Raw genomic sequence first — 22314 nt, 5'->3', positions numbered from 1 at the left:
ACAGACCGTCGCACGCGACTATCCTCCGATAACGTTGACCTGCTTACTTTTCTGAAAATGAACAAGGCCTGGATCTCGCCAGAATTTGCCAGTCCTCTTCCAGAATAAATAATTGGTTGGCAACAGTATCCAGGTCTCCTGCTGTGTTCATGTTTCTACCACCTGAACTGTAATCCCTGGGATTCAACACAGCCAGTTGTTGCTAAGAAGTGCCGTCTGCACAGAGAAAAATACTAGCTCCTGTGTTAGTGGGGTTCAGTAACGCCATCTGCTCCCCTGCTGTGTGGACGGCAAAGTCTCCTGCTGCCTCCACATGCAAACTAGATCATATTTTCTACTTGCACCAAGTAGGTCTCAGCATGCGCCATGATTGATCCTGGGCTCCAACGTTGCCAGTTGTTGCTCAGAAGTGCCGTGCACACAGAGAAAAACACGAGCTCCTGTGTTTGTGGGGTGCAGTAACACCAGCTGCTCCCCTGCTGTGTGGATGGCAAAGTCTCCTGCTCCCTCCAAAATCACACTACATCAGCTTTTCAACTTGCTCCATGTAGGCCTCAGCATACACCATGATTCACACTGGGCTTCAACACAGCCAGTTGTTGCTCAGAAGAACCATCTACACAGAGAAAAACACATGCTCCAGTGTTAGTCGGGTGCAGTAATGCCAGCTGGTCCCTTGCTGTGTGTACGGCAATGTCTACTGCTGCTTCCACATTCAGACTACAACTGATTTTTAACCATGCTCCAATTAGGCCTCTGGCTCCAGTGTCTCTAGTATTTACCCTGGCCTTCAACACCACCAGTTGCTGCTCAAAAGTGCAGTCTGCACAATCAACACTTGTTCCTGTGTTACTGGTGTTCTGTAACGTCAGTTAATCCCTTGATGTGTGCCCGGCAATGTCTTCTGCTCTGCCCACATTCCCACTACTAGTTGATTGTGCAGACTGCTTTTTTGAGCAGCAACTGGCAGTGTTGGAGGCCAGGGTAAATACTAGAGACACTGAAGCCAGAGGCTTAATGGGAGCACGGTTAAAATCAGTAGTAGTCTACAACCGATATTAAACTTGATGAAATTAGGCCTCAGCCTACACCCTGATTGACCCCGAGCTCCAACATCGCCAGTTGCTGCTCAGAAGTGTCTTTGACATGGGTACTCCCTCCTGCCCATCCTGGTTCCAGCACGCCTGCTGTTTCCGGGTAGTGTCAACGTCACTTTGCCAACAAAACGTTGTCCTGTCGTGTTGCGGTCGGGTTAGCCGAGTCTATGGTGCCTGCAGTTTAGGTGCTTCCTATGTGGGCTGTGGGTTCTGGTAATAAAGGCTTTTTCCATAATGCCAATAGGACAAGGGGTTAGGACTGTGGGTTTCGGTAACTGCGGCTGGCTCACGACCTTGCAAATTTGTTTTTCATGGGTACCTTCTGCTGCCCTTCCGGGTTCCAGCACCGTCAGCTGGTTCCAGGCAGAGCCTTTGGCCTAGGTGCCTCCTTCTCGGTATCCGAGTACCAGCAATGTCTGCAGTTACTTGGTAGAGCTTTCTAGCACAGGTACCTCCTGCTTAGCAACCGGGTTCCAGCACCGTCAACTGGTCCTCGGTAGTGCCATTGGCTCTTGTTCCTTCTGCTGCCCTTCCGGGTTCCAGTAGCGTCAGCTGGTTCCAGGCAGAGCCTTTGGCCTAGGTGCCTCCTTCTCAGTATCCGAGTTCCAGCAACGTCTGCTGGTCCTTGGTAGTGCTTTCTAGCACAGGTACCTCCTGCTTAGTAACCGGCTTCCAGCACCGTCAGCTGGTCCTCGGTAGTGCCATTGGCTCTTGTTCCTTCTGCTGCCCTTCCGGGTTCCAGCACAGTCAGCTGGTTCTCGCTAGTATCATTTGCTCTTCCAGCTTCTGCTGCCCTTCCGGGTTCCAGCACCATCAGCTGGTTCCAGGCAGAGCCTTTGGCCTAGGTGCCTCCTTCTCGGTATCTGAGTTCCAGCAACGTCTTCTGGTACTTGGTAGTGCTTTCTAGCACAGGTACCTCCTGCTTAGTAACCGGGTTCCAGCACCGTCAGTTGGTCCTCAGTAGTTCCATTAGCTCTTGTTCCTTCTGCTGCCCTTCCGGGTTCCAGCACCGTCAGCTGGTCCTCGCTAGTTCCATTGGCACTTGCAGCTTCGGCTACCCATCCGGATTCCAGCACCGTCAGCTGGTTCTCGGCAGTTCCTCAGCCTTCTTGTACATTCTGCTACATTTCCAAGTTCAAGCTTTTAGAAATGTTTTCTGTTTATTATCACTCAGTATCTCCCTGAAGATGACGACCCGGAAGACTATCCCGAAGAAGACCAAAAAGATGACCCTGAAGAAGATGACCAAGAGGACTAAGAGCATGAAGACAACCACCAAGATACAGAACAACTAGAGACAGAAGACCAAGAAGCAGAAGACCAAGAAGCAGAAGAAAAAGCAGAAGAACATTAAGCATAAGACTAAAAATCAGAGCAAAAGATATTATCTAAATTATAAGCAGAAGACGACTAAGCAGTGTATGGGGATGAGTCCGTTCCTCCTCGTGGTGCCTCTGGAAAATGCCTGCTACTGCAGGCCAAACGGACGCGGACAAATCCTGTTGTAAATCTTTTGTGACAGGCAGAAAGGAAGGTGTAATCTTCAAACTTTTATACATAACAACTACAGGAATGACTGTCACAAATAATAATATGATGAAGAAGAAGAATGGGAAGAAGATGAGGAAGTAGAATATGAAGAATAGTTGAATAAGAAGAATATGAAGAATGTAAAAAAAGAATAATAGGAAGATGGTGAAGAAGAAGTTGATTAAAAAGATGGTGCTGCTGCTGAGGATGATGAAGGAGAAAGTGTGGGAGAAGTAAAAAAAGAAGGTGAAGAGCATGGAAGTAGTGAAACTTACATATCTGACAAAATATAGAAAAGGTTAACATAGTCAATATTTTTGTAACTCCGAACGTCTTTAAAAAAAAAAATTAATTCCTGCTATTCCATTTGATTGGGCTAAACCTCTATGCCTTTAATGTCTCGTCCACCTCCCCCAATACATTCTACATTATTCTTAGTTGTTTTTCTTCATGTAGAATTAACCTACAAGGAAAGAAAGGGTTTTTTTTAATTCCAATATTTCTGTCCCATTGACTTGAATTTGGCTTCCGGTATCGGAATCGGCGATACCCGATACTTTTGTGATATCGATCCGATATTTCACGATATCTGATGGTATCGCTCAACACTATTGACCAGCGATTTCTCATTTTTGCAACACCATTTTATTTTTACGGACCACATCACATTTGAAGTCACTTTGAGGGGTCTATATGATAGAAAATACCAAGAAAATACCAAAAAGTGACACAATTCTAAAAACTGCACCCCTCAAGATGCTCAAAACCACATTCAAGAAGTTTATTAACCCTTCAGGTGCTTCACAGGAATTTTTTGAATGTTTAAAAATAAAAAATGAACATTTAACTTTTTTTCACAAAAAAATTACTTCAGGTTCAATTTTTTTATTTTACCAAGGGTATCGGGAGAAATTGGACTGGAAATGTTTTTGTGCAATTTGTCCTGAGTACGCCGATACCTGAATTGTTGGAAGGAACCACTGTTTGGGCGCATGGCAGAGCTCGGAAGGGAAGGAGCGCCGTTTGACTTTTTCAATGCAAAATTGGCAGGAATTCAGATTGGACGCCATGCCACGTTTGTAGAGCCCCTGATGTGCCTAAACAGTGGAAACCCCCCACAAGTGACCCCATTTTGGAAACTAGACCCCCCAAGGAACTTATCTAGGATTTTCTTCTCCAATAATGAGGGAAGAAAAAAAGCTGGGGTAGCCATTGCCTTTCATAAGGATCTATCCGTGGTAATTTCAGACGTACATAAAGACAACAAAGGCAGACATCTGGCCATTAACTTTTCTTTAGAGGGTATAGAATATACTGTGGTCAATGTGTACACCCCCAATATAAGACAAATTAATTTTCTTAACAAAGTTAAGAGAAAACTCTCTAGCTTTAGCAAAGGACAAATTATATGGGGAGGAGACTTCAACTGTATTGTAAACCCAGACACTGACTGTTCTTCCTCAGATTTACACTCCTATAGTATGAAGCAGAGGAAGTGGCTGGAAGACTCCAACCTACACGATAGCTGTAAAATATTAAACCCCACCTCAAAAGAATATACCCGATTCTGCCCTCACAACAAATCTTATACCAGAATAGACCACATATTTACCAGTTTCTCATTACTAGATCTATACGTAGATTTCCAAACTGGTCCTATCACATGGTCAGACCATGCTCCTATTCTGTTGACACTTTGTGTCTCCTCACTAGACCAAAGACATTACAACTGGAGATACAGCAAATTTGTTGTAGACTCCTCAGACAATATAACATTAATAAGAAATACTCTGATGGATTACTTTAGAGAGAACAAATCCCAGGAGATCACACCTGAGACTTTATGGCTGGCGCATAAGTGTGTCATCAGGGGACATTTGATCCAGATGGCCTCAAGACAAAAGAGAGCGCAAACAAAAAACATTACTAGAACACATCACAAAATTAGAGGGTCTAGCCAAAGCAGATAAAAATTTAACCAAATACAAAGAGTTATATTCTCTCAGACTGGAATTAAGAAACCTTCTTATAAATATCTATGAGAAAAAGACTCTGTTCAACAGAGCAGGGTTTTATATAAATAACAATAAAACTTCAAGAAGTATGGCCAACAGATTTAAACCTATAAATAAGAAGCACTTAATCAAAAAAATATCCCAGAATTCACTAACTATAGAAAAACCAAAAGAAATAGCCTTGGCCTTTGAGAAATTTTATTCTAATTTATACAACATAGGGGAAAATGGGGCTAATCCCCCTCCTACAGAAGAGACGATAAAATTTTTTCTAGATAATGTAAAACTAGGATCTCTATCTCCAGATCAGAGAGAACTCCTTGACACACCTTTCTCGGAAGACGAGGTCTCTCTTGTGATCAATAATCTGAAAAGTAACAAAGCTCCAGGCCCTGACGGTTTCCCAATAGAATATTACAAAACATTTCAAAAAGACCTTGTCCCATATCTAACAAATATTCTTAATTTCATAAGGTCAAGAGGTATATGTAGTGCAGACATGCTGAGGGCCACAATAGTGGTAATTCCTAAGCCGGACAAAGACTCTACAAAAATCAAAAACTATAGACCCATATCCCTTTTGAATGCAGATATTAAAATTTATGCAAAAATATTAGCGGAGAGGGTACAGAATGTTATTCCTTACCTTATACATCCCGATCAGGCGGGTTTTGTAAAACATAGACAAACCTCTGACAGCTCTAGAAGCATTCTGCACCATTTACATTTATGCAACAAGAAAAATATTCCCAGTTTGTTTATAGCCCTTGATGCCGAGAAGGCTTTTGACCGTGTCAATTGGGCTTACGCCTTCGCAGTACTTGAAAGGATGGGTTTTAGTGGGGAGATGATAAAGGGAATTCGAGCTCTTTATTCTCAGCCATCTGCCTCTGTACTGGTCAATAGCACTATGTCTGAAAAATTCTTTATAACAAATGGGACAAGACAGGGTTGCCCCCTGTCCCCAATTATTTTAATTTTGAGTCTGGAGCCACTGGCTCAAATGATAAGAGACTCGGGTAGGATACGGGGTGTCCGGCTGGGAGATTCAGAGCATAAAATAAATCTATATGCGGATGACATCATCCTCACATTGACAGACCCTGTTGCCTCTCTGAAGCAGACTTGGGACATCATAGACCTGTTTGGATCGGTTTCATATTACAAGCTTAACATAAAGAAAACTAATGTTTTGTCACTTTTTATTCCAGCACCCATTAAGCAGCAACTAAGAGACAGATACCCTTTCAATTGGGACTGTACTAAGATTCCATATCTTGGAATATGGCTCACAGGTAATCTCACACACATGGGTGAGGTGAACACTGAATGTCTTTTGCAGTCTCTCGAGATCAAGTTGGGAGAACTGTCAAAGACCCCGGCCACTTGGATGGGTAGAATAGTTCTGTACAAAATGTTCTGCCTCCCAAAGGTATTGTTTTTCTATAGAAATGTACCTTTACCTCTCTCAATGCAGTCTATACAGAAACTCACCTATCAAATGAATAAATTTATATGGAACAACCAAAAATCAAGAGTGAGGAAACATACTCTGCTCAAATCCAAAGAAAATGGTGGGATAGCCCTCCCAGACCTAGAGGCATACTACTTTGCTACCATGGCTGAGCTAACAAAAATGTGGTTTACGGGGTGGACCGAGATGGGGTGGCCAGAAATTGAGAGAAATCTGATGCCTAACAAAGAGCCACTACTATACATATCTTATTTTCTCCTCCACAGGAAAGAGATTACATATATAGAGAACCCAATACTTAGGGCTTCTATGATTTGCTGGTCACATTTGTGCAGGAGGAAGTTTAAAGCTTACCCTCATTCGACTAAACAGTTGAGAATTCCCTTTTTGTCGCCTGTCAGAGTCTCTTTGAGACCATTGTTTGACAGCTGGACAAAATTCTCCATCATGTTTGTTGATGATTTACTTGACAACAATAGAGTCATACCTTTTGAACTGGTTAAAACCAAGTTTGGAGTCCCCAATACTGAGTACATGACATATCTCCTGCTCAAAGAGGAGTATAGTAATTATAAGAAAAACTTCTGTGGAGTGATCATGATTAACCATACTATTTACAATTTTTTAATTAACACCTCCCAGCCACAAGAGTTTCTTGAAACCCTTATACACTATTCTAAATAACAAATACACCTTTTCCAATAAAGGATGTTTTGAAAAGTGGGAAACCACTCTACAGAAACAAATAAAAAATTCCCCAATGGACAACATTATTCAAAATAGCGGCAAAAGCCACAAAATGTATGAATATTCTTGAGACTCATTATAAGCTGGTCCATAGATACTATCTCACTCCGAATAGACTCAGATATTTTGGAGGAGGGGGGTCTGGACTATGCTGGTGCGGATGTGGATCACAAGCTGACTTGCTTCATGTGTTTTGGGGATGCCCTATCTTAAAAGTATATTGGCTCAAGGTTTTTCAATTAATCTCGATTATATGTAACTGTCGTGTCCACCCACACCCAGCTCTAGCCTTGTTACTCATTGGAATCTATAGGTTTAAAAAAGAAAAATTTCTGGTCGCTCATATTCTAATGTCTGCTGTGTATCTAATAGCGAAAGGTTGGAACAACATGCAACCACCTGATGTTGTTACATTGATTATGTTGGTCGACAAACATTACACATATGAAAAAATTCATTAATAATTTATCAATAAAACTATTTGGAGATAGATGGAATAAATGGTTTGAACTTAAATCTAAAATAGAAAATGTTTTCATATCTTGAACCCTTTTTTTTCTTCCTTTTCTCACTCATATCATGCTCAAAAACTTCATATTTCCAGATGCCCGCCGGTGTTTCTACATTTGCCTATTGGTTGATTTGTTTATTGTTGATTACATTCATCTCAAGTGTCTTTGATTTTGATACATGATGGAAAATAGTACCATATTGTATTGTTACACAATGTTTAAAATGCCATATGGAAATGACTCACACTATATGAATGTATGTTTTATATTTCTGTTATCTTGAAAAACCTTAATAAAAACATTGTTTAAGAAAATTCAAAACATTCATTATTCAATAGAGCCCAATAGGAAAAAGCAGCGTTTTGAATGAACAATCACATTTCTTGGTAGAATCATGCAGGATTGAAATTTTTGATGTTTTTCTACTCCTCTCAACAGCCCAAACAAGTTTCTAAGAGGATGAGTTTGCAACTACTTTCTTTTGGAGAAAATTCAAAACATTCATTATTCAATAGGGACCAATAGCAAAAAGCAGCGGTTTGAATGAACAATCACATTTCTTAGTTGTTATAGTTATATGATGCACATACACATTATGCGAATTGTTAAAAAAAAATTTTTATTACTTGCATAGTGTGCTTATAATTGACACATATGTGTGTGCCTTTGCACTCTATGTCAGGCATATTCACTTTAACGGTTCATACACACCGCTATAATTATTTCAGTATCATTATATTTTATCCCCTCACTTTCAACACTTGCTATCACTTTAAATAGTGATTATTATTCTTCATAATTATTTTATTTTCTTGTCCTCACTTGAGCGCATGCCCAGTTCTGTCCTCCCTAGGAGCCTTCTGACGTGCTCAGTCTGGTATGTGGCTGTCTCTGGCTGTTTTGCAGCTTGAGCCGCTTTCATGCTGATGAGCGCTGATCATAGTCTCCCTGTTCATAGTGGGGACTCAACAGCGCATGCGCCGATAATGCTGTGGACGTTTAGAACTGAATACTATTAACGTCATTGTGGACACTACAGCGCAGGTCCTGAATTTTACAAGCTTTATTAGGGAAAGCGGTTTATTGGTTGACGGCACTATATAAACTAGATCCGGGGCAATTGTAAACCACGCCTCCTGAGGAAGCTGAGGCGTAACGCGCGTAGAGGTGGCAGGTTTTACAGCGACATACACAGCACATGTAATTTGTTACTTTCTAATGCAGTCCTTGTATCTTACTCTGGAATTTGTATAGACAGTTTTTACTCTGTGTACACTTAACGCCTACCAGGCTTATTTGATACAAGGCACTTATGCACTTTATATTCAGCAGTTTACTCTGGGCACTTATTGTATGCAAAACCTTATCTGGGCATACATATGTAAATGTGGAGTTTGCTGTTTACTATGCATTCTATTTGTGATAGGAAGGCAAAGAAATTACATGTTTTATACAGATAAAAAATTTATTAACTGTCAAGGTGCTGGTTTAATTATATTGTGTTTATGTCTGCTGTAACTTGCATTTAGCATTTATGCTGCTCTGTTAATTATTCTAAATTAATTATTTAGCTTGAAAAACTCCAATTTTGATCTCTTGTGATGCTTAATAGCTCATTTATGAGATTTTTTTTGCTATTATATTTCCAGTGAGTTGAGCCTTTGCAGAATTTTTTCCAGTATTTGGGATATATTTGTACTTTATCCTATTTACAGTATGAGCCTGTACATTGCTTCCTATATACAGTATGAGGCCGCATATAGCCTTCTATATACAGTATGAGGCCGCATATAGTCTCCTATATACAGTATGAGACTGCACATCGCTTCCTATATACAGTATGAGGCCACATATAGCCTCCTATGTATGGTATGAGCCTGCACATCGCTTCCTATATACAGTATGAGGCCGCATATAGCCTCCTATATACAGTATGACCACCCACATATAGCCTCCTGAATACAGTTTTTGCCTCCTATATACAGTATGAGCCTGCACATAGCCTCCTCTATACAGTATGAGCCTGCACAAAGCCTCCTATTTACAGTATGAGCCTGTACATCACTTCCTATACACAGTATGAGGCCGCATATAGCCTTCTATATACAGTATGAGCACCCACATATAGCCTCCTACGTACAGTATGAGCCTGCGCATTGCTTCCTATAAACAGTATGAGCCTACAAATCACTTCCTATATACAGTATGAGCCCACATATAGCCTCCTGAATACAGTGTTGGCCTCCTATATACTGTGTGAGTCCCCATATAGCCTTCTATATACAGTATGAGCCTGCACATTGCTTTCTATATACAGTATGAGGCCACACATATAGCCTTCTATATACAGTATGAGGCCGCATATAGTCTCCTATATACAGTATGAGCCTGCACATCGCTTCCTATATACACAATATGAGCCCACATAGCCTCCTATATACAGTATGAGCATCCACATATAGCCTCTTATGTACAGTATGAGCCTGCGCATTGCTTCCTATAAACAGTATGAGCATCCACATAGCCTCCTATGTACAGTATGAGCCTGCACATCGCTTCCTATAAACAGTATGAGCCTGCAAATCGCTTCCTATATACAGTATGAGCCCACATATAGCCTCCTGAATACAGTGTTTGCCTCCTATATACAATGTGAGTCCCCATATAGCCTCCTATATACAGTATGAGCCCCTATATAGCATCCCATATCTAACTGCATTTACCTTGGTATCATTAATTTTCTATGAGACTGCTCTGTTCTCATATTGTGCATTTATGCATTTAGTAGGGCTTAATGGAATGATTGCGCTTGTTACACATCAACTCTAGATGCGCTCACTTATTAGACTTTGGTTGGGGCAACTTTAAAATATAATAATGATAATGGTCCTGTCTAGTGACAAGTTTATTTTACAGGCTTCTGGAGAAAGGCACAATACCAGTCATTCAAGGGTTAATTCTTTGGAACACTGAGAGGGACTTTCTAGCCAATGAAACCACAGTATAAAACACCTGTGATAACTATGGCAACTGCGCTGATGTCATAAACACATGCATCTACGATGCAGGAGAAGATTCCAGAACCACAAGTCATTTAGCCGTAGACGGAGCCATACTTGATGTGTCTGGAGACCTGGAGCTTCATCACTCCACAATGGGAGGAAGGGGACACCGCCTAGCCAGCCAGATCAGCCATAGCGCCTAGCCAGCCAGATCAGCCATACCGCCTAGCCAGCCAGATCAATGGGGTGACAGATGTTGCAGCCAGATCTCCCTCACGTCCGGTACTCGCCACCTTCACTTTATGTGTACGGCCTGGAGAGGTCGCATTAGGCTTCTCCAAAACAAATATGACACAATGTACAAATTCAGGTACAATTTGCTGTTACATGTTGGCACTAACCTTCTAAGCCCAAGGGAAGGGCAGTCCTGCAGCCATGGTTCCCTAGAGGTTTCCACCACAGGGGGGTTTTCCTCTCCTGAGTGCTGAAGGACGATTCTTCATGAGTCGGGGGTTCTGCCATTTAAGGTGTCTCTTTCATAGTAATTGGCTGATTCTAAATTTCAGACACTGAAAGAAATAATAATGATGAGATTTGGAATAAAATTCGGTCAATTTAACATCCAATAAAAGTGTTTTGTGTGTTACTTTCACAATCTTCGGTTGGTGAGATTTTGTTGGGGATCAGGATCCAGCATCTATGATCAAGCCATGAAGCCAGATATGAAGTCAGAGCAATTTAACCCTGCGCTGGAAGACAGGACGGAGCAGAGATGACAAAGTGTGACTGCACAATTAGCACAAGTTCACACTCTTCCTCCCATTCAGATACACGAGGGGATTCAGGGCCGAGTTGGGACTAAAAAGCAGCCCTGGCACACAAAATTCACCAGCCCACATACAATAAGTGTCCTCAACCCAAATCGTAGAACACTGATAGGTCATGTAGGATTTTGCTTTATCCGTTACCAGGGCCGAAACAAAGTATTTTGGGTGCCCAAGGCAGATGAAGCCGAAGGCGCCCATTTTGCATTTCTACCCAGCTAATTCTTCCCTTTTCCATTAGGTCTATGACATCATGTGATTAATAACTGATGAGCTGAATCCTTCTAAGTCAGGCCCATATACATTTGTATCTCATGAACCTACAACTCCCAGTATGTCCTTAACAATGGTAAGGAGATGCTGGGAGTTATCAGTCTTTATCAGACTGTGGACTATACAGGAACCATAGTACTGATGAGACGCAGTCAGTACCAATCGCTAAAAATGTACATCCTGGTACCTTATAGGTGACCTCTTCTCAGATTGAGTCTTTTCTTTCTCTTAGGCCTGTTTCACACTTCAGTTTTCTGGCGTTAGTCAAAATCCGCCAGTGTGCAAAAACGGATCCGTTTCCGTTTTGTGGCAAACGGATGCAACTGGATCCGTTTTTTGTACGGATCCGCTTTAGACGCTAGTGCATGAAATTTAAAGTAAGGCCTGTTTCACGAGAGAGAGAGATTTAGCTGCCAGAATGGGATTTGGGGTTAAATATCATGAAAGGACATTCATTCGGGCATGCTCAGTATAAAGAGGAGGATCCGTTGGCGGATTCCTTCAATTAACGGTTGGCAACGGATCCACCGCCTTTTCTCATCCACATCTGGAGAAGAATAACCTTATGACCCAATATCAACATGGGTTTACAAGAGACCGTTCCTGTCAGACTAATCTGATAAGCTTTTATGAAGAGGTAAGTTCCGGACTGGACCAAGGGAATGCAGTGGACGTGGTGTACATGGACTTTTCAAAAGCTTTTGATACGGTGCCACACAAAAGGTTGATACATAAAATGAGAACAATGGGGATAGGGGAAAATATGTGTAGGTGGGTTAAGAGCTGGCTCAGGGATAGGAAACAAAGGGTGGTTATTAATGGAGCACACTCGGACTGGGTCACGGTTAGCAGTGGGGTACCACAGGGGTCAGTTTTGGGCCCGCTTCTTTTTAACATATTTATTAATGACCTTGTAGGGGGCATAGAGAGTAGAATTTCAATATTTGCAGATGACACTAAACTCTGCAGGGTAATTAATACAGAGGAGGACAATTTTATATTACAGGAGGATTTATGTAAACTAGAAGCTTGGGCTGATAAATGGCAAATGAGCTTTAATGGGGATAAATGTAAGGTCATGCACTTGGGTAGAACGAACAAGTTGTATAATTATGTGCTTAATTGTAAAACACTGGGCAAAACAGTCACTGAAAAAGACCTGGGTGTATGGGTGGACGACAAACTCACATTTAGTGGCCAGAGTCAAGCAGCTGCTGCAAAGGCAAATAAAATAATGGGATGCATTAAAAGAGGCATAGATGCTCATGAGGAGAACATAATTTTACCTCTATATAAGTCACTAGTGCGACCACACTTAGAATACTGTGTACAGTTCTGGTCTCCGGTGTATAAGAAAGACATAGCTGAACTGGAGCGGGTGCAGAGAAGAGCGACCAAGGTTATTAGGGAACTAGGGGGTCTGCAATACCAAGACAGGTTATTACACTTGGGGTTATTTAGTTTGGAGAATCGAAGGCTTAGGGGTGATCTTATTACAATGTATAAATATATGTGGGGACAATACAAAGACCTTTCTAATGATCTTTTTACTCTTAGACCTGTGACGGGGACAAGGGGGCATCCTCTACGTCTGGAGGAAAGAAGGTTTAAGCATACTCACAGACGCGGATTCTTTACTGTAAGAGCAGTGAGACTATGGAACTCTCTGCCATGTGATGTTGTAATGAGTGATTCACTACTAAAATTTAAGAAGGGACTGGATGCCTTTCTTGAAAAGTATAATATTACAGGGTATATACACTAGTCTCCTTAATATTGCGTTGATCCAGGGAGCTAGTCTGATTGCCGTATGTGGAGTCGGGAAGGAATTTTTTTCCCCAATGTGAAGCTTACTGTTGCCACATGGGTTTTTTTTGCCTTCCTCTGGATCAACATGTTAGGGCAAGTTAGGATAGGATATGGGTTGAACTAGATGGACTTAAAGTCTCCCTTCAACCTTAATTACTATGTTACTATGTTACATCTCGCTTCTTAAGGCCCCTTTCACACTCCAGTCTTTTGCAATCAGTCACAATCCGTCAAAGTGTTCAGATCCGTCAAGTGGACGGATCCTGCGTATATTGCAAAAAACTGATGCACTGGACCCGTTTTTATGACTGATCCGTTGTAGCAGCCTTGCTGTAGGAATTAAAGAAACAGGATTCTGGAGCGAGAGAGAGAGAGAGAGAGAGAGAGGGATTTTGTGCCAGAATAGAAAAAGCAGCCGCAGGGGTTAAAATAAAGGAAGAAAAATGATTCCGGGCATGCTCAGTTTTAAAAGACGGAATCCGTCGCTATCCGACTTTTCAACGTACACAAAAAACGTTCATCTGTCCCTTGTCTCCGGCCGACGGACAGAGATTTTCTGACGGATCCGTTGAACGACGGATGAAACGTGTGGCCATCCGTCACAATCTGTCACTAATACAAGTCTGAGAAAAAACGGATCCAGCATGAAAAAATGATGGAAAGCCAAAATTATAAATATATATATTGTATACCAAATTATAATGTGATGACATAAAAATCTGAATAATAAATATATCAATACATCTTGCCAAAATTAGTATAATATAAACACAAAAAATAGAATAAAAAATATATATCAAAAAGTGCTAAGTGCTAAAATATAAAATCTGAATACATACAATAAATAAATCAATACATCTTGCCAAAATTTGTATAATATCAGCACCAGAAAAAAATAAATAAAAAATATGTAAAAAAAAATGCTAAGTGCTAAAATATATCGCTCAAAAAACTTTCTATTAATAATGTGTAAGTTAAATATATAGTGTAGACAGGGGTGGATTAAGGGTAGCCAGGGCCCGGGGCAGTTCAGACTCTGTGGGCCCCCCTCGTCACGTGACGGGGGTCACGAATCGTAGAGCCACACTCTACATAGAGAATAATGGGGCCTCCAGCACCGACCTCCACCCGCAGAGCCACACTCTACATAGAGAATAATGGGGCCTCCAGCACCGACCTCCACCCGCAGAGCCACAATCCACATAGAGAATAATGGAGCCTCCAGCACCGACCTCCACCCGCAGAGCCGCACTCCACATAGAGAATAATGGAGCCTCCAGCACCGACCTCCACCCGCAGAGCCACACTCCACATAGAGAATAATGAAGCCTCCAGCACCGACCTCCACCCGCAGAGCCGCACTCCACATAGAGAATAATGGAGCCTCCAGCACCGACCTCCACCCGCAGAGCCGCACTCCACATAGAGAATAATGGAGCCTCCAGCACCGACCTCCACCCGCAGAGCCCCACTCCACATAGAGAATAATGGAGCCTCCAGCACAGACCTCCACTCGCAGAGCCACACTCCACATAGAGAACAATGGAGCCTCCAGCACCGACCTCCACCCGCAGAGCCCCACTCCACATAGAGAATAATGGAGCCTCCAGCACCGACCTCCACCCGCAGAGCCGCACTCCACATAGAGAATAATGGAGCCTCCGGCACCGACCTCCACCCACAGAGCCGCACTCCACATAGAGAATAATGGGGCCTCCAGCACCGACCTCCACCCGCAGAGCCGCACTCCACATAGAGAATAATGGAGCCTCCAGCACCGACCTCCACCCGCACTCCACATAGAGAATAATGGGGCCTCCAGCACCTACCTCCACCCGCAGAGCCGCACTCCACATACATGGCTGCTCTCAGTGCTCTGTGCTGTGCGCACAGGACCTGTGATGAGGTCACAGGAGGGGAGGAGACAGGGGTCACATGATCGGGGGCCCTGACACCTTACCTCCTGTGATCTCATCACAAGCCTTTGCACGCTACCAGCAGCATCAGCGTTCACTTTTAGGTGGGGAGAAGATGGAGTGCCATTGCAGCAGCCAGCAGGAATGTGGTGGGGCCCCCCTTAGAAGCTCTTGTGGTGGGGGCCCCGGGGCTGAAGCCCCGCCTGCCCTGCCTATAATCCGGCCCTGCGCGGTGGCGGATTATAATGGGGCAATTTACTGGCCTGGGCTGTGGGCCCCTTAACCCCACTGGGCCCGGGGCAACTGCCCAAATTGACCTCATTATAATCCGCCACTGAGTGTAGACAATAATATCGTGAAAAGTACTACCATAATATTCTAAAAATTGCACTAAAAAGTGCTATAGTGCTGTAAAACAAAAATTGTGCAAAAGTGAAAAGTATTGCAAGATATAGAATTAAATCCACTGTAAATGATTCAGTACTATAAAGTGCTAGAGGACAAAACATACAATGCACATTGAAAATAAATGAATATACAAGTATAACCAAGAAATAATGTTCTACAAAAAGTACTGCAGTGCTATGGATGAATTGCAGAGTACTGCAAAATATGAGGGATAAATACAAATGAAAGTTTACGTATACTAAAATATGCCAAGATATAAATGACTATAATATGACCCAGTAATATAAGGTGCTATAGTGCTACACCGCCATACACATTAAGTTTGGAGCTGTGACCAAGCTCACCCCAGCGAAGAGGGCTTGACACTGGACGCCAGAGTCCGTGGCTGCACGGGTACAACAGTTCCAGCAGCCAAATCCGGAGGGCAGGAGACTGCCGGCCTCCTGACCCCATCACACACCTGAACGCACAGCAGCATACCAGAGCCAGCGCCAGTGGCGGATTAAGTGGACTATGGGCCCGGGGCTGTTCATAAAACCTGGGCCCCTGTACCCCCCTTCCCACCTGAGCGCTGCGGTCCCCGTGCGGGAATTGACAGCCGTACGGACCGCAGCACTTGGTTTGCTGCGGGTCCATACGAAAAACCCGCCACCATTCCACCACGTGTGGACATGGCCTAAAAAGACGTTGCACATAAGCTGTAGGCCTACGGCCAATACGCACAAAATCGCCCAACGTGATCCTGGCCATAGGGGATCCACTTTAATGTCCCCACTTTAATTTGAAGTCCCCTTACTTCATCCATTGCAGTCCCCTATCACCCACTCACTTCATCTGCAGTGCCGCTTCATCATTTGCAGCCCCTTATCCCCCCTTCCATTTTATCATGTGCAGTCCCCTTCCCCCCCAACTTCATGTGCAGCCCCACTCCCCCATCATCATGTGCAGTTAATTTTACCCCCACATCATGTGCAGTCCCCCTTACCCCCACTTCATGTGCAGTGCCCCTTACCCCCAATTCATCATGTGCAGTCCCTCTTACCCCCAATTCATCATGTTCAGTCCCACTTACCCCTTAATTCATCATGTGCAGTTCCCCTTACCCCCAATTCATCATGTGCAGTCCCACTTACCCCTTAATTCATCATGTGCAGTCCCACTTACCCCTTAATTCATCATGTGCAGTCCATCTTACCCCTTAATTCATCATGTGCATTCCCCCTTACCCCTTAATTCATCATGTGCAGTCCCCCTTATCCCCCACTTCATCATGTGCAGCCCCACTCACCCCCCCTTCATCATATGCAGCCCCACTCACCCCCCCTTCATCATGTGCAGCCCCACTCACCCCCCTTCATCATGTGAAGCCCCCACTCATCCCCCCTTCATCCTGTGAAGCCCCCACTCACCCCCTTCCCTTCATCCTGTACAACCCCAGTCACCCCCCTTCATCATATACAGCCCCCAGTCACCCCCCCGTCATCATATACAGCCCCCAGTCACCCCCCTTCATCATAAACAGCCCCCAGTCACCCCCCTTCATATACAGCCCCCAGTCACCCCCCTTCATCATATACAGCCCCCAGTCACCCCCCTTCATCATATACAGCCCCCAGTCACCCCCCTTCATCATATACAGCCCCCAGTCACCCCCCCTTCATCATATACAGGCCCCAGTCACCCCCCCTTCATCATATACAGGCCCCAGTCACCCCCCTTCATCATATACAGGCCCCAGTCACCCCCCCTTCATTGTGTACAGCCCCCACTCACCCCCTCCCCCATTTAATTCATTTTATAAATAAAAAAAAATAAAAAAAGTTCCCCATACTTACCTCACAGCCGGCTCGCTCCCCAGCAGCGCCTCTGCTTTCAGCATCCTCCGGGACATGTCGGCGCGTGCACGATGACGTCATCGCGCACGTCCGACATCTGACCCGGAAGTACAGCCGGAGGGAGCCGGAGCTGAGCAGCCGTCAAGGTGACGGCCGTGCACAGCTCCCGGCCCTCATAGAATGTGATGCGGGCGGCTGTCTGCTGCCGGCGGTGACACAGCACAGGGCACGGCCGGCCCTGTACAGGTGCTGGGGGAGCGGTCCGGGGGGCATTTGCCTCTCTGCCACCCGGCCCAGCCCGCCCCTGCCCCTGCCCCTGGGCCCCCAAAAAACCTTGGGCCCGGGGCGACCGCCCCATCCGCCCCTATTAAGATCCGCCATTGGCCAGAGCCACCACGAAGGAGTGACACCTGTGAAAGGCTCAAGCTGCCTGCCATACAGGCAAGGACTAAAGAACCGTAAGGAACAGAGGACTGAGCATAGCTTTATGAAGAGGAGGATGAATGAACTCATGGAGATCAACATCCGACACTGCGGAGACACCATCACGTGTTTCTCAACGCAGTGATTCTAGAGCACTGCCCCCATCCCTTATGGGAAATATGCAAAACATGCAAAACAGAAGCCGCGGAGACACCATCACGTGTTTCTCAACGCAAGCAATGACCAGCCAGGTCTTTGTCCGGGAAGGAACAACCACGGGAAGGGCAGTCTCCAATGAAGGAAACCACCTATGCCAAAACATGGTATCCATCCACATACAGCTGTTTCGGGGTATTGCCCCTCATCAGTGTGGAGTAGGAAACTGGCTGGTAGGAGCAATGCCTATGAAATATGCAAAACAGAAGCCGTGGAGACACCATCACGTGTTTCTCAACGCAAGCAACGCGGCTTCTGTTTTGCACGTGATGGTGTCTCCGCAGTGTCGGATGTTGATCTCCAGATAGAGCAGATTCGTATGGTCGGTGATGACTGTGACCTGGTGAGCCGCCCCCTCCAAGAAGTGTCGCCATTCCTCAAAAGCCAGTTTGATGGCCAACAACTCCCTGTTGCCGATATCATAATTCCGTTCGGCCGGCGACAGCTTCTTGGAGAAGTAGGCGCATGTATGCATCTCGCTCAAGGACGAGCCTTGAGACAGTACTGCCCCCACTCCCACCTCCGACGCATCAACCTCCACCACAAAAGGTTTAGACACGTCTGGTTGCACCAGAATGGGGGCTGAAGCAAAACTATTCTTCAGACGCTCAAAGGCACGTATAGCCACCTCAGGCCAGTTCGCCAGATCGGCACCCTTTTTTGTCATGTCCGTGAGCGGTTTGGCGATAGTCGAAAAGTGTTTTATAAACTTCCTATAATAATTCGCAAACCCAAGGAACCGCTGGAGTGCTTTCAGACTCTCCGGCCTCTCCCACTGCAGCACCGCTTCTACCTTAGCTGTGTCCATTTTAAACCCGGCTGCGGACACAATATATCCCAAAAAGGGCAACTCCTGGACGAAAAATAAACATTTTTCCAGCTTAGCATAGAGCTGGTTCTCCCGGAGCAACTGTAACACATGCCTGACATGCTCCAAATGAGTGTCCCGATCGCTAGAATAAATGAGGATATCATCCAGGTATATAATCACAAATCTCCCCAGGACATGAGCAAATACATCATTAATAAAATGTTGCAAAACGGCAGGCGCGGTGGTCAACCCAAACGGCATAACCAGACTCTCAAAATGACCCTCAGGAGTGTTAAACGCCGTCTTCCACTCATCCCCCTGACGGACCCTTAAGAGGTTATATGCCCCCCTGAGGTCCAGCTTGGAAAACCATTTCGCCCCCGCTACCTGGTTGAACAAATCCGGGATTAACGACATAGGGTAAGGATCACGGATAGTAATCTGGTTTAACTCTCGGAAATCCAGACATGGGCGTAACCCCCCATCTTTCTTCTTAATGAAGAAAAACCCCGCGGCTACAGGCGAGGACGAAGGCCGGATGTGTCCTTTGCTCAGACTCTCCGCGATGTAGTCTTTCAGAGCTTGTCTCTCAGGACCAGAAATATTAAACATCCTGGCCTTAGGTAATTTGGCCCCGGGTTTTAACCTGATCGCACAGTTATAGGCTCTATGTGGAGGCAGTTCTGAGCAACCCTTCTCAGAGAAAACATCTGCGAAATCCTGCAAAACCTCCGGCAGGCTGGGCGTCACGGCGGACACACATGTGGCCAAGCAATTGTCTTGGCAAAAACCACTCCATTGTACTATGTCCTGAGTTTTCCAATCAATTACCGGGTTCTGTCTGGACAACCATGGAAAACCCAGGACCATTTGTGCTGGGAGATTACGGAGGACCCTACATGTAACCGACTCAGAATGTAGGACCCCAATGTGGAGTTTCACCTCTGCCACAAACTCTGTAATCTCCCCTTGAGGGAGGGGAACAGCATTAATGGTCACCACCTGTATGGGGTGAGGAAGTTTTTCAATCTTAAACCCGGCGGTGTGTGCAAACTCCTCATCTATGAGATTGGTGGCGGAACCGCTATCCACAAACACTGATATTGGTAGCTCTCTGCCCGCGATAATAACCTTGGCAGGGAGCATACATTGAGATACCATCATGGAGGATATGCATACGCTCAGTTGGGTCTCCTCCATACCCTCTGAGCTTAACAGTTTTCCGCCGATGTGACCCTCTTAGGTAGTACCGGGCAAACGTTAATATAATGACCTCTTTTACCACAGTAGAAACGTGCCCCGGGCTTCCGGAATCCCGGAGCGCGACGCTTAACCTGTGCCACGCCACCAATCTGCATAAGTTCAGGGGACTCATCTACTTCAACCACACTTGCACCTCTGCTTTCGCCCAGAGGTAGCGTCTCCTGTGCCCCCTGACGAAAACAGCGATCAATACGTATCACCAAACTCATGGCAGACTCCAACGTTGCCGGAGTCTCATACATCAGGAGGGCCTGTTTAACCCTCCCTGACACCCATGCATAAACTGGCTCCACAGCGCTGGGTCATTCCACTGTGTGTCTACGGCCCAGCGGCAAAATTCCGAACAACAGTCCTCTGCCAAGCGCTCCCCCTGGCGGAGGGCGCGGATTTTAGATTCCGCTAGAGCCAGTCGGTCAGGATCATCATAAATGAGTCCGAGGGCAGAAAAAACATTATCAACAGAAAGAAATGTAGCAGAGTCAGCTGGTAAGGAAAATGCCCATGCTTGGGGGTCACCACTCAGTAATGACAACACCAGCCCTACCCGCTGGGCCTCATTACCTGAGGAGATAGGGCGCATGCGGAAGTATAACTTGCAGGCCTCCCGAAATACGACAAATTTGCTGCGATCCCCTGAAAAACGTTCTGGCAGCGGAAACTTCGGCTCTGCACCGATACCTGCAGATGCCGTTTGCACCTTCGCTACTACCAGGCCCTGCTGCTGAACTGCCCCTTTCAACTCGGAGACCTGTAAGGACAGCGCCGCCAACTGGCGGGTTATGGAATCTAATGGAACCATGGACTCCTGAAAAACTGAAGGCCGATTATAATGTCACGTGGGGCTTAGTCCCACTAAGGCTGTAATACCCGGGGGCCCTGTGATGTCACTATAACTAGGGGAAACCCTGTCTGACCCTCAACCCAGGGTTTTTGCTGATGGTGCAAATGCCTGAGCCACCAACCTTTCCTTGTCTCCTGCTCAGCCCTGCACTTAACCCTCCACCCTCCACCCAGTGAGGAGACACACCACCAAAGCCCCCACACAAATAATGACAGACAGGGAGAACTTAAACTGCACTGTGCCGCACACACACAGGAATATACAGTAATGTGAACAGGGCACAACTAAACACAAATATGGGAAGGAGAAAGTATAACGACGGATCATACGACACCAGATACGAATCTCTCTCTCTGCAACACCTCCACTTCAGACCGGAACCACTTGGTATGAAACACAAGCTATAATCGGCGACGCCCATAGGCCAGCATGACTATTTAAAGACCGTGGGCGTGACTAACCATCCAACCTGGTCTGCAGCAGGATTAACCCCCGAGAGCCTGAAGATCAGGCCGGCGCCACTGAGGCTATAGTGGCTGGAGGTGGAACTACCTCTGCCTGCCGGACGCTGTGGTGTGAACAGCGTCCGACATGACAGAACCTCCACCACTGCCCTGCATAGAGCCACATCATAAAACAGTGTAAGGAGACCCATGTGTCCTCCCCCTGCACAGTCCCACAGTACACTCCCTACAGAGCCCTCATGTTCTCCCCTTGCACAGCCCCCCGTGTGCCCCCCATGTCCTCCCCTACACAGCCTCCCCATGTACCCCCCCAGCACAGTCTCCCATGTCCTCCCCTACACAGCCTCCCCATTTACCCCCCCTGCACAGCCCCCCCATGTCCCTCCTAGAGAGCCCCCATGTTCTCCCATACACAGCCCCCATGTCCTCCCATGCACAGCCCCCCATGTCCCCCCATGTCCTCCCCTACAGAGCCCCCCCATGTCCTCCCCCTACAGAGCCCCCCCATGTCCTCTCCCTACAGAGCCCCCCCATGTCCTCTCCCATACTGTATATAGGGCTCAGGATGAACTCCAGGCAAGTATCAGAGACTCCACAGCGGAAACTCCAGATCTCATCCAGGGCTTCCTGGTGCCTGATCAGTAGGCAATGAGGTCCCTGTATCCACAATGATCCTTGGAGAAACAATTGTCCAGCAGACCCAGCACGCCCTATAACTGGTAAAACCATCCTTTTTACCTCCCTGCTGGCTTTGCAGCTCGTTCTGGCTGCCGGAGCCTGCAGCTCTTCCTGTCGAGTGATCACGTGGTACTGCTCATTAAGGTAATGAATATGCGCTCCACGCCTAAGGGAGC

Source organism: Dendrobates tinctorius, unplaced genomic scaffold (genome assembly GCF_039654945.1).
Source record: "Dendrobates tinctorius isolate UK_male_01 unplaced genomic scaffold, ASM3965494v1 ptg000068l, whole genome shotgun sequence".
Classification (NCBI taxonomy): domain Eukaryota; kingdom Metazoa; phylum Chordata; class Amphibia; order Anura; family Dendrobatidae; genus Dendrobates; species Dendrobates tinctorius.
This window is presented reverse-complemented; position numbering follows the sequence as displayed.